This window comes from Rhinoderma darwinii, chromosome 6, assembly GCF_050947455.1.
Source record: "Rhinoderma darwinii isolate aRhiDar2 chromosome 6, aRhiDar2.hap1, whole genome shotgun sequence".
In the NCBI taxonomy this organism is placed as follows: Eukaryota; Metazoa; Chordata; class Amphibia; order Anura; family Rhinodermatidae; genus Rhinoderma; species Rhinoderma darwinii.
In genome coordinates, this window is record NC_134692.1 from 15556001 (window position 1) to 15569434 (window position 13434).

Here is a 13434-nt window from a genome sequence, read left to right on the forward strand (position 1 = left end):
CACTGACCTATCAAATTACATCACTCATTTTTTTGTCAGGTTAAAAAATAAAATTAGTGACCTGATTGGTATTTTTTGGTCCACTACAGAAGAGTTAATGACTATAGATAGATATGAGAGACGATAGATGGATGGATGGATGGATGGATAGATGGATGGATGGATGGATGGATGGATGGATAGATAGATAGATAGATAGATAGATAGATAGATAGATAGATAGATAGATAGATAGATAGATAGATAGATAGATAGATAGATAGATAGATAGATAGATAGATAGACTTTACCTTAAAGATACAATTATAATGTAAAATATCATCATAACTTGCTACATAAATCTTACATTACACAAAGTAAAATGAGGATATTGGATCTTTTAAACATTTGTTATCATTAATACCACATTGCCCCCTCCTGTCAGTAATGTAGGACTTAACTGTCTGCAGCAATATATTTCTTGAACCTATAAAATCAGTAGTGTAATTTTCCCTCCGTATATAGTCATTAACTGGTTTAATGATGCACTGGGAGAAGAATTATTAATTGTATATTTCTTAGGCCCATAAATACACTGAGTTCACGCATCATTACTTGTGGTCCTCAGCATATTAATATTGCCCAGATCTCAACAAGTTTGCTAATTGAAAACTTTGAAACTTCAAATCTCAAAGTATCATTTATAATTTTCATTCTCCACTGTGCAAATACTGCTCATATACAAGACAGAAGTGTCGCTGCTACTTATCTGCAAAAGGGAATTCTTCCCAACACCCTACTCCAGTGCTGCACTCACTGTTCTGCTGGTGGAGTCACTGTACATACATTACATTACTTATCGTGTACTGATCCTGAGTTATATCCTGTATTATACTCCAGAGCTGCACTCACTATTCTGCTGGTAGAGTCACTGTGTACATACATTACTTATCCTGTACTGATCCTGAGTTATATCCTGTATTATACTCCAGAGCTGCACTCACTATTTTGCTCATGGAGTCTCTGTGTATATTACATTACTTATCCTGTACTGATCCTGAGTCAAAGCCCATGTTATAATCCAGAGCTGTACTCAATATTCTGCTTGTTAAGTCACTGTGTACATATATTACATTACTTATCCTGTACTGATCCTGAGTGTCATGGGGGGTACGTGGACCAACTGGGCCATACCGCCTTGATAGTATGGCAGCTGGCCAACATGATACAGGTCACAGGCGTGGAGAAGCAGGACAGGCGTGGTACTCAGCACAGCACAGCTCCGACTCAATATGGCACTTGACCAGGATAGCACAGGATACAGGTAGCAGGAACGGGAAAAACTGGGAAGTGGAAAACACTAGGAGAACAGACTAGGGAAACGACAACAAATCTCAGGCAAGGCAGGAAGGGGCTGGGCCCCTCTTATAGTCCAGGGTGCTCATGGGCTAATTTTACTTCAGGTGCGCACGCTGGCCCTTTAAGAGCGGGCACGTGCCTGCGCGCGCACCCTATGGGACCTGGCTGGGAGAAGCGGAAGTGAGTGCTGGCGTCTCCTGAGGACGAGATGGGAACCAGTGCTCACAGATCCATGGCTGCGGCCGTCAGGAGGTGAGTGAGCCTGACGGCCCGCGGCCATAGGCATGACACTGAGTTTATCCTTTATTATACTCCAGAGCTGCACTCACTATTCTGCTGGTGGAGTCACTGTGCACATACATTACATTACTTATCCTGTACTGATCCCGAGTTACATGCTGTATTATACTCCAGAGCTGCACTCAACAATTCTGCTGGTGGAGTCACTGTGTGCATTACATTACATAACTTATCCTGTACTGATCCTGAGTTACATCCTGTATTATACTCCAGAGCTGCACTCACTATTCTGCTGGTGGAGTCACTGTGCACATACATTACATTACTTATCCTGTACTGATCCCGAGTTACATGCTGTATTATACTCCAGAGCTACATTTACAATTCTGCTGCATGTTACTAGAAACAGTCAACAGACTTTTTGTGGGACACAGCTTAGCTGAGCTCCTATAATGCAGGGGGACAGTTCGCTTTTCCTTAATCAGATGACAGTTCTTTGCCTGGTGTAAAGACAACTTTTCCCAAAATTCAAATAGCCAGAATAAGCTCTGTGCAGACACTGAACAAGCAGGCGATGATGGGGAATTTAAGCTCTAAAACCTAAGGCTGGGTTCACACGACCTATTTTCAGACGTAAACGAGGTGTATTATGCCTCCTTTTACGTCTGAAAATAGGGCTCCAATACGTCGGCAAACATCTGCCCATTCATCTGAATGGGTTTGCTGACGTATTGTGCAGACGACCTGTCATTTACGCGTCGTCGTTTGACAGCTGTCAAACGACGACGCGTAAATTGACTGCCTCGGCAAAGAAGTGCAGGGCACTTCTTTGCAACGTAATTTGAGCTGTTCTTCATTGAACTCAATGAAGAGCAGCTCAAGATATACGAGCGTCAAAGACGCCTCGTATATTACGAGGAGGAGCATTTACGGCTGAAACGACGCAGCTGTTTTCTTCTGAAAACAGGCTGTTATTTCAGCCGTAAATGCCTGCTATCGTGTGAACATACCCTAAGGCTGGGTTCACACGACCTATTTTCAGACGTAAACGAGGCGTATTATGCCTCGTTTTACGTCTGAATATAGGGCTACAATACGTCGGCAAACATCTGCCCATTCATTTGAATGGGTTTGCCGACGTACTGTGCCGACGACCTGTCATTTACGCGTCGTCGTTTGTCAGCTGTCAAACGACGACGCGTAAAAATACAGCCTCGTCAAAAGAAGTGCAGGACACTTCTTTGGACGTTTTTGGAGCTGTTTTCTCATAAGGTATGTGCACACACACTAATTACGTCCGTAATTGACAGACGTATTTCGGCCGCAAGTACCGGACCGAACACAGTGCAGGGAGCCGGGCTCCTAGCATCATAGTTATGTACGACGCTAGGAGTCCCTGCCTCTCTGCAGGACAACTGTCCCGTACTGTAATCATGTTTTCAGTACGGGACAGTAGTTCCACGGAGAGGCAGGGACTCCTAGCATCGTACATGAGGCTGGGTTCACACGACCTATTTTCAGACGTATACGAGGCGTTTTTTGCCTCGTTTTACGTCTGAAAATACATCTCAAATACGTTGTCAAACATCTGCCCATTACTTTCAATCGGTATAACGCTGTATTGTTCCCACGACGCGTAATTTTACGCGTCGTACGGCAATTACGACGCGTAAAATTACGCCTAGTAAAAAGAAGTGCAGGACACTTCTTTGGACGTTTTTGGAGCTATTTTCTCATAGACACCAATGAAAACAGCTCCAAAAACGGACGTAAAAAACGCCGCGAAAAATGTGAGTTGCTCAAAAAACGTCTGAAAATCAGGGGCTGTTTTCCCTTGAAAACAGCTCTGTATTTTCAGACGTTTTTGGTCACTACGTGTGCACATACCCTAAGGGTATGTGCACACACACTAATTACGTCCGTAATTGACAGACGTATTTCGGCCGCAAGTACCGGACCGAACACAGTGCAGGGAGCCGGGCTCCTAGCATCATACTTATGTACGATGCTAGGAGTCCCTGCCTCGCTGCAGGACAACTGTCCCGTACTGAAAACATGATTACAGTACGGGACAGTTGTCCTGCAGCGAGGCAGGGACTCCTAGCATCGTACATAAGTATGATGCTAGGAGCCCGGCTCCCTGCACTGTGTTCGGTCCACTACTTGCGGCCGAAATACGTCCGTCAATTACGGACGTAATTAGTGTGTGTGCATATACCCATAGACTCCAATGAAAACAGCTCCAAAAACGGACGTAAAAAAGGGTATGTTCACACGCTGAGCCAAAAACGTCTGAAAATACAAAGCTGTTTTCAAGGGAAAACAGCCCCTGATTTTCAGACGTTTTTTGAGCAACTCGCGTTTTTCGCTGCGTTTTTCGCGCCGTTTTCGCGGCGTTTTCTTGCCGTTTTTTCGCCCGTTTTTGGAGCTGTTTTCAATAGAGTCTGGGTATGTTCACACGGCCTATTTACGGACGTAATTCGGGCGTTTTTGCCCCGAATTACGTCAGAAAATAGCGCCTCAATAGCGCTGACAAACATCTGCCCATTGAAAGCAATGGGCAGACGTTTGTCTGTTCACACGAGGCGTAATTTACGCGCGTAAATAGACGCCCGCGTCAAAGAAGTGACCTGTCACTTCTTTGGCCGTAATTGGAGCCGTTATTCATTGACTTCAATGAATAGCAGCGCCAATTACGTCCGTAATGGACGCGGCGTTCAGGCACCTGCACATGCCGTTATGGCTGAAATTACGGGGATGTTTTCAGGCTGAAACATCCCCATAATTTCAGCCGTAACGGACGCCCTCGTGTGAACATATCCTCTATGAGAAAACGGCTCCAAAAACGTCCCAAGAAGTGTCCTGCACTTCTTTTGACGAGGCTGTAATTTTAAGCGTCGTCTTTTGACAGCTATCAAACGACGACGCGTAAATGACAGGTCGTCGGCACAGTACGTCGACAAACCCACTGGCGTAGCTATAGGGGTCGCAGCGGTCGCAATTGCGACCGGGCCCCGAAGCCAGGGGGGCCCACGGCCCCCCGCACCACATCAATAAAAAGTTACTATAGTAACTCGGGCCGCGGGCCCCTGTTACTATAGTAACATACTTTACTTACCTTCCTGGTTCCGGATCGCAGCGGAGGTCCTGACGTCAAGCGCTGTGCGCAGCGCATGACGTCACAGCGCTATGCCGCCGCGCACAGCATCGAGACTACAGAACTCCCGCCGCGGCCGAAGAGGAAGGTAAGATTTGCCCTGACTGGCGGGGTCCGGGACCCGCCAATCAGCTGTTTTGAAGGGGCCGCAGCAGTCGTACGAGAGCTTCTCCCCTTCATTCCTGTCACTTCATTCCGGTCACACTGTGAATCGGTGTCGGCGATTCACAGTGTGGGCGAGTAGTGAAATGAAGGGGAAGCAGCTCTCGTACGAGTGCTGCGGCCCCTTCAAAACAGCTGATTTGCGGGTCCCGGGCGACACATCAGCTATTGATGGCCTATCCTGTGGATAGGCCATCAATGTTTAGGGACTGCACAACCCCTAAGCCTACGATGTAGCAGGCTTAGGGGGCCCATGAGACAGGATCACAGATTGTGTGATCCTGTCTGCTGGGCCCTGTATCTAAGCCAATCACATGGTAGGCTTAGATACATGGCCCATGCGTGATCCTGTCTGCTGGGCCCTGTATCTAAGCCTACCACACTAGGTTTAGATGCAGGGCCCCAGCACACAGTAATCTTATACTGTATAAGATTACTGTCTGCTGGACCCTGTATCTAAGCCTACCTTGTGGTAGGCTTAGATACAGGGTCCCACAGACAGTATCACACATGGGCCCTGTATCTAAGCCTTAGGGTATGTGCACAGACACTAATTACGTCCGTAATTGACGGACGTATTTCGGCCGCAAGTACCGGACCGAACACAGTGCAGGGAGCCGGGCTCCTAGCGTCGTACTTATGTACGATGCTAGGAGTCCCTGCCTCGCTGCAGGACAACTGTCCCGTACTGTAAACATGTTTTCAGTACGGGACAGTTGTCCGGCAGCGAGGCAGGGACTCCTAGCATCGTACATAAGTATGATGCTAGGAGCCCGGCTCCCTGCACTGTGTTCGGTCCGGGACTTGCGGCCGAAATACGTCCGTCAATTACGGACGTAATTAGTGTGTGTGCACATACCCTAACACATGTGTTACTAATCATTTTTTGTGTGTTTTCTTACAGGTTCGGTCGTTGGAATACGGCGGATTCCAGGACTACTTCGATGACGGCTTTTTTTTTTATTAATAAAATGGTTAATGAGGGTTGTGTGGGGTTTTTTTTTATTTCAATAAAATATTTTTTCTATGTCTTTGTGGTTTTTTTTTAAACTATATTACTACCGCCTTAGTAATGGCCGCCGGCTGATTGACAGCATCCATTGCTAAGGCGGGGCTTAGTGTTAGCAGGTGCAGAGGCTAACACTAACCCCCTTTATTACCCCGGTACCCACCGCCACCAGGGGTGCTGGGAAGAGCCGGGTACGATCCAGTACCTGACCATCTGTAGTGATGGTCGGCCACTGGGGTGGCCGCAGGCTGGTATTATCAGGAGGGGAAAGGCCAAAAACAGTGGCCCTTCCCACCCTGGTAATGCTGCCTGCTGCTGCTTTATTGTATCTGGCTGGTTATGAAAATGGGGGGGACCCCACGTCATTTAAAAAAAATAATAATAATTGGAAAGAACGATGTCGGGTCCCCCCCAATTTTCAGAACCAGCCAGATACAACACAGCAGCAGCAGGCAGCATTATCAGGGTGGTAGGTGCCACTGTTTTTGGCCTTCCCCAGCCTAATACTACCAGCCTGCGGCCACCCCGGTGCCTGCCCGTCACTACAGATGGTCGGGTACTGGTTTGTACCCGGCTCTTCCCAGTACCCCTGGTGGCGGTGGGTACCGGGGTAATAATGGGGGTTGGTGTTAGCCTCTGCACCGGCTGACATTAAGCCTCGCCTTAGTAATGGAGGTTGTCAATCAGCCAGCGGCCATTACTAAGGCGGTGATAATAAAATTTAAAAAGATACAAGCACATAGAAAAAATATTTTATTGAAATAAAAAAACAACCCTCATTAACCATTTAATTGAGAATAATAAAAACGCCGTCATTGAAGTCCTCGAATCCGAAGTCCAACAACCGAACCTGTAAAAAAACACAAACACAAAAATAATCAGTAACACATAAAGAAGCAAAATTATTATTCTTACCTATCCTGGGTCCAGCGCTGGAGACGCAATGTCAGCGAGCTGGGCCCTGTATCTAATCCTATCATGTGTGATACAGTCTGCTGAGCTTTGTATCTAATCCAATCATGTATGATACTGTCTGCTGGGCCCTATATCTAATCCGATCATGTGTGATACTGTCTGCTGGGCCCTATATCTAATCCTATCATGTGTGATACTGTCTGCTGAGCCACTGTATCTAATCCTATCATGTGTGATACTGTCTGCTGAGCCACTGTATCTAATCCTATCATGTGTGGTACTGTCTGCTGAGCCACTGTATCTAATCCTATCATGTGTGATACTGTCTGCTAAGCCACTGTATCTAATCCTATCATGTGTGGTACTGTCTGCTGAGCCACTGTATCTAATCCTATCATGTGTGGTACTGTCTGCTGAGCCACTGTATCTAATCCTATCATGTGTGGTACTGTCTGCTGAGCCACTGTATCTAATCCTATCATGTGTGATACTGTCTGCTGGGCCACTGTATCTAATCCTATCATGTGTGATACTGTCTGCTGAGCTGTGTATCTAATCCTATCATGTGTGATACTGCCTTCTGAGCCACTGTATCTAATCCTATCATGTGTGATACTGCCTTCTGAGCCACTGTATCTAATCCTATCCATAGTTTATAGGGTCGTAGTGCTATAGATATGCTATGCTGTCTCCTATACACACTTTTTTTCGGGTGGACACATATGTATTGGGGCTATTTCCCTGACATTTTAAGCCCTGAGGGTATGTTCACACGGCAGCGTCTGTTACGGCTGAAATTACTGTGCTGTTTTCAGGAGAAAACAGCACCGTAATTTCAGCCATAATGGCATGCGCAGGCGTCTTTCGCTGCGTCCATTACGGACGTAATTGGAGCTGTTTTTCTATGGAGTCCATGGAAAACGGCTCCATTTACGTCTGAAGAAGTGACAGGCACTTCTTTGACGCGGGCGTCTTTTTTACGCGCCGCCTTTTGACAGCGACGCGTAAAAAAAAATGACCGTCGGCACAGAACATCGTAAGACCCATTCAAATGAATGGGCAGATGTTTGCCGACGCTTTTGAGCCGCATTTTCGGACGTAATTCAATGCTAAAACGCCCGAATTACGTCCGTAAATAGTGTGTGTGAACCAAGCCTTAGTGACGCCCCGGCTGTTAGTGCTGCATTGTTGGGTCACTTAGGAGACCCAGCGATGCAGCTGAAAGCGGACCGTCGGCCATGAGAAGTTTGCGGGGGGGGGGGGGGCCCAGTAAGAATTTTTGCATCGGGGCCCATGAGCCTCTAGCTACGCCCCTGGACAAACCCATTCAAATTAATGGGCAGATGTTTGCCGACGTATTGGAGCCGTATTTTCAGGCGTAAATCGAGGCATAATACGCCTCGTTTACGCCTGAAAATAGGTCGTGTGAACCCAGCCTTAGGAATCACTCCTCTCTAGGCTCAGACTTATTTACTTCATCCTTCCAAATGTAATCAATTTTTCTGACAGTAAGTCAATTTAGCTGAAATAAAAAGGTCTTCTAATGTGTTCCTGGGTCTCATACCCAATGAGTGATCTCTAACTTCTAGTTTCCCAATGTTGGGTGCTAGAGCTGAAAATAAGAGCTGAAAAAGTAGGGGTCCTCATTTGGGCCCCTCTCTATTTTTCAGTTTTTAGTGCAGCTATTGGCTTTAAAGTGTATGATTTTCAATGGACATCCTGCAAAGCTTCGGTGCCTGGACATTGCGGCCCCTATGATAAATAATTTGGGGAGGTTCCCAGTAGCAGGAACCCCATGTACTGCAATTAGCCGAAACCAAATAGAGTAATATCCAAAGTGCACAACCCCTTTAAAAAGGAAATAAGTAGCATATAACATCTTATGCATGCAGCCTCTAGCAGCTGAAGTGGCTGACAACAGAGAACAATAGATCGCATTCAACTTCACGGCAAATGGGAATAAGATAGACTGTAGGTGTAGTACCTCTTTATTGTGTAGCATAACTGTAATATGAGGTGTGTTGATCTCATGTTATTCACTTTTACTTTATCGCCAATGCAGCGTAATATTTTCGTTTCAATTTTCCGTTTTTTTTTATCCAAATATATTTTTTATGTAATATTTCAATAGCTTTCTAATAATCTAGCTCTCCACACACCGATCAAAGAAAACATTTCCCATTTTTATTCACTTTAAAATATTCACAGAAATTTCTCGCTGATTACAATGTAAAACAGACATTTAATTAAAATGCAAATGACTGTATTTAATTTAATTATAAAACAATGATAAAATGTAATTAATTTTGCTTGAAATTCATGTAATTGCTTAATTACGAGGACTATTCCATCCATTACCATCCACTCTAATATTTATTACATTATTCCCATGAAGCATCTGTCGTTATCTAGCAATGGGATATTTTGGGAATCGGTTCTAGTGTGAGATGCTCTGTGTTTCTTGCTGAGATTATACACGTTCGCCACATTGGGGGCTCATTTTTATATTGGGCCAATTTCCCAGCAACCAAATGTTGTCATAAACGAACTCGCATTAGACAGACAGAAGCCATTCACTGATTGGTTTACCGAGGCCTAGGTTCTAAACCTGGGGTATGTGTACCCGAGGGGTTCATCCCATGTATGTAGGGGGTACTCATAATGTGCTTATGCTTTGCTTCTAAACGGCAGCACGCTGTAAGATCATAACATTGGGGGTACTTTGATGTCATTTATTTGAGTAGGGGGTACCTAACTTAGAAATGTTGAGAAACATCGGACTAAGGTACTTGACGCCACTTAGTATGGTAATAGTCTATATGATCTATAAGAGTCAGAAAGCGGCTTAGAAGATCTTTGAGTGACAACAGAAGGTCACATAGGATGATGGAGGTCTACTGTTGGCACTCAATGACTGTTGCTATGCAATAAACAAATTAGCATAGAAAAATTAACGGGGAAAGGGGAGTTCTTGGAGCTACAAAAATCAGGCCCAAAAATTTGCCCATCTGCATAATATTTACCCCACAGGCTCAGGGGCACCGTCATAACTGCAGTTGGCTGTTCTTAAGTGCCACCACTCCCCGTGACACCACTTAGCAGGAGTCCAAATTGAGCCAGACCACGGATCAGTTATATAATTCGGGAGGAACTATACCCACGATGAATCCCCCCCAAACAATTTACCACCAACTCCAAAGACCCCCAATCCGCCAACACATGGATCAACTGTGCATCAACTGCCCCACAGCGTCCATAAATCTGTGAAAAAATAAAAAGAAAGAAACGAGCAAAACAGCAAAAAAAAGCAAACAAGACAAACAAAAACACTCAAGCAACATTCAAGAACACCAAAAATTAGGGAGGGCGAGCAGGAACTAAAACCACTATCTGACTCGTTAATGGCGCCAACTCCCCTGCCTCACCTTCTATAACTTATGCCTCGCCCTGTTATTCCCCCTCCCCTACATGTCTTCTACTCCTCCCCTACGCTTCCTTAACTCTTTCCCAGAGGCGTAGCTAGGTTCTCCAGCACCCGGGGCAAAGATTCAGTTTGGCGCCCCCCCCCCAACCTCTTTCCCCCTCGCCGTGTTTGTTTTCTCTACCAATCGACGTGTCATTTCTTTTTATGTAACGCGAGCATAAAATTATTTGTACATTTCACAAGCAATATGGTTCTATACACAACACCAGAACCAAGCTCAGTACATATATACAGCCCCAGAAGCAAGCTCACTACATATATACTACACCAGCACAAATACAGCTCAATTTAGTGCAACCCCTGCCGTATAGGTGTGTACGGCGTAAAACTACAGCTCCCAGCATGGCCCGAACAATGGTAAGGATATGCTGGGAGATGCCGTTTCACAAAAAATAAATCCTATCATAATCATCTCGCTGCAGATCATACAGTGACTACATTACTGATTAGAGGCAGAGTGAACATTTACATTGAGTGACTCAACGGTGACGTCTCAGATTCTAGTTCTTTTTCTCCATTTGGTCCAGACCTCTATGATGACTTCTCCCGGTCCATTTCTGCTGTTTGCCGCTCACATGTCTTCAGCTTCTCACTTTTCCAACATTTCTGCACCTATAAATAAATATAAAGTTATCATTATACCACACACTACACCCCTAAATATAATAGCGCCAAACTATGCACCTCTAATTATAATAGCACCATACACCGTGTCCCACACACACACTGTGCCCCCTGTAGATAGTGCCTGCCATAGAGCCCCCTGTAGATAGTGCCCCCATATAGACCACCCCTGTATATAGTGTCCCACAAATAACTCCCCCTATAGTGCTCTACAGATAGCCCACCCCTGTATATAGCCCCCTGTAGATATAGCCCACCCCTGTATATAGAGCTCTACAGATAGCCCAACCATGTATGTAGCCCCCCTGTAGATATAGCCCACCCCTGTATATAGTGCTCCACATATAGTCCACCCCTGTATAGTGTTTCACAGATAGCCCACCCCTGTATATAGCCCCCCTTGTACATATAGTCCACCCCTGTATATAGTATATACAAGGGTGGGCTATCTGTGGAGCACTATATACAGGGGTGGACTATATGTACAAGGGGGCTATATACAGGGGTGGGCTTTCTGTGGAGCACTATAGGGGGAGCTATTTGTGGGATACTATATACAGGGCTGGGCTATATCTACAGGGGGACCATATCTACAGGGCTGGGCTATATCTACAGGGCTGGGCTATATCTACAGGGGGACTATATCTACAGGGCTGGGCTATATCTACAGGGGGACCATATCTACAGGGCTGGGCTATATCTACAGGGCTGGGCTATATCTACAGGGCTGGGCTATATCTACAGGGCTGGGCTATACACAGGGCTGGGCTATACACAGGGGGGCTATATCTACAGAGGGGGGCTATATACAGGGGTGGGCTAAACACAGGGGGGCTATATCTACAGGGGTGGGCTATACACAGGGGGGCTATATCTACAGAGGGGGGCTATATACAGGGGTGGGCTATACACAGGGGGGCTATATCTACAGGGGTGGGCTATATACAGGGGGAATATATCTACAGGGGGCTATATCTACAGGGCTGGGCTATATACAGGGCGACTAGATCTACAGGGGGGGCTATATACTGGGGTGGGCTATCTATGGAGCACCATATACAGGGGTGGGCTATATCTACAGGGGGCTATATACTATATAGCCCACCCCTGTATATGGTGCTCTATAGACAGCCCACTCCAGTATATAGCCCCCCTGTAGATATAGTCCCCCTGTAGATAGCCCCCCTGTAGATATAGTCCCCCTGTATATAGCCCAGCAGATATAGTCCCCCTGTATATAGCCCAGCCCTGTAGATATAGTCCCCCTGTATATAGCCCCCCTGTAGATATAGTCCCCCTGTATATAGCCCAGCAGATATAGTCCCCCTGTATATAGCCCAGCCCTGTAGATATAGTCTCCCTGTAGATAGACACCCCCCGTAGATAAAGTCCCCCGTGTAGACAAAGTCCGTCCCCCCCCCCCCCCGCAGATACAGCCGCACACTTCTATTGCAATTAAAAAAAAAAAAATTTCAAACTCACCTAATTCCCGCTCCCACGCCGTCCGGCAGCCGTGGAGACCTGCTCTCTTCTGCGCAGGTCTCCAGGGGGTTGAACGCAGCGTCTATGAAAGGCGCTGATTGGCTGGGCAGGATGACTTTCCCTGCCAGTCAGTCAGCGCCTTTCATCGACGGAAGCGTCACTGGTACAAAAGGTACCAGTCGCTTCATTCGTGGAGAGGCGCTGAATGGCAGGGCACGGAACGTACCCGGTCATTCATTGCTACTAATTGTACCTGTGTCCTTGCGACACAGGTGCAATTATAGTGCAGGAGGAGGTGGCGCTGGCGCCCCCCTCCGAACTGCGCCCGGGGCACATGCCCCGCTTGCCCCCCCCCCTAGCTACGCCCCTGTCTTTCCTACCTACGCCCCTGGTCATGCTGGCCTACCCGAAGTCCTCCGGCCTATGACCGGCCTGTACTTTTCCATCGCTCATGTGCGTTCACTTTCCAATTGAATAAATAGCAGACATGTAAATCCAGGAGTATAATAAATCATATCCTAAGGATAAGCAATCAATGTTATAGTCCTGGAAAACCCCTTTAATTGTCAAATGAGTTTAACATGAGATAAATGGGTCTGTAATAGGAAAATTTATCTGTGAACCCCACCGGGGTCTGGGATGGATATCAGTGAGGGTCACAGTGCTAGGACCCCCACGTGTAACATAACGTGAAACAAGAATTAAAACAAGAGTTAAGGAAGAATTAAAATCCAAACTTAAAGGAGCACTCCAGTCACTGATATAAACTCCTCTATGTTTCCTAACTGTACATTGTATAAGATTTATGCTTTCCTTGTATTCGCTGTTACAGTTTGGTTTCTACATTGTAGCAACTTGTGGCTGTTCTTTCCAGGACATCATTTTCCAATCCCAACAAATGTGTCAGCCGTATGTTGATCACTTTCATAGTCATGTGACAGCTAGGCTCCTCCCTGATTTCAAAAATGGTGGCTGGAAATGATTCATTTACTTGCACCATTGGGGATACATGAGAGACAGATC

At 46.1% G+C, this 13434-nt stretch overlaps 1 protein-coding gene across 1 annotated transcript in view; it reads left to right on the forward strand.

Moving 5' to 3' along the window:
- Positions 1–13434, forward strand: part of THSD7B (thrombospondin type 1 domain containing 7B) — a 406197-nt gene that overhangs the window by 344385 nt on the left and 48378 nt on the right. The window lies entirely within an intron of this gene.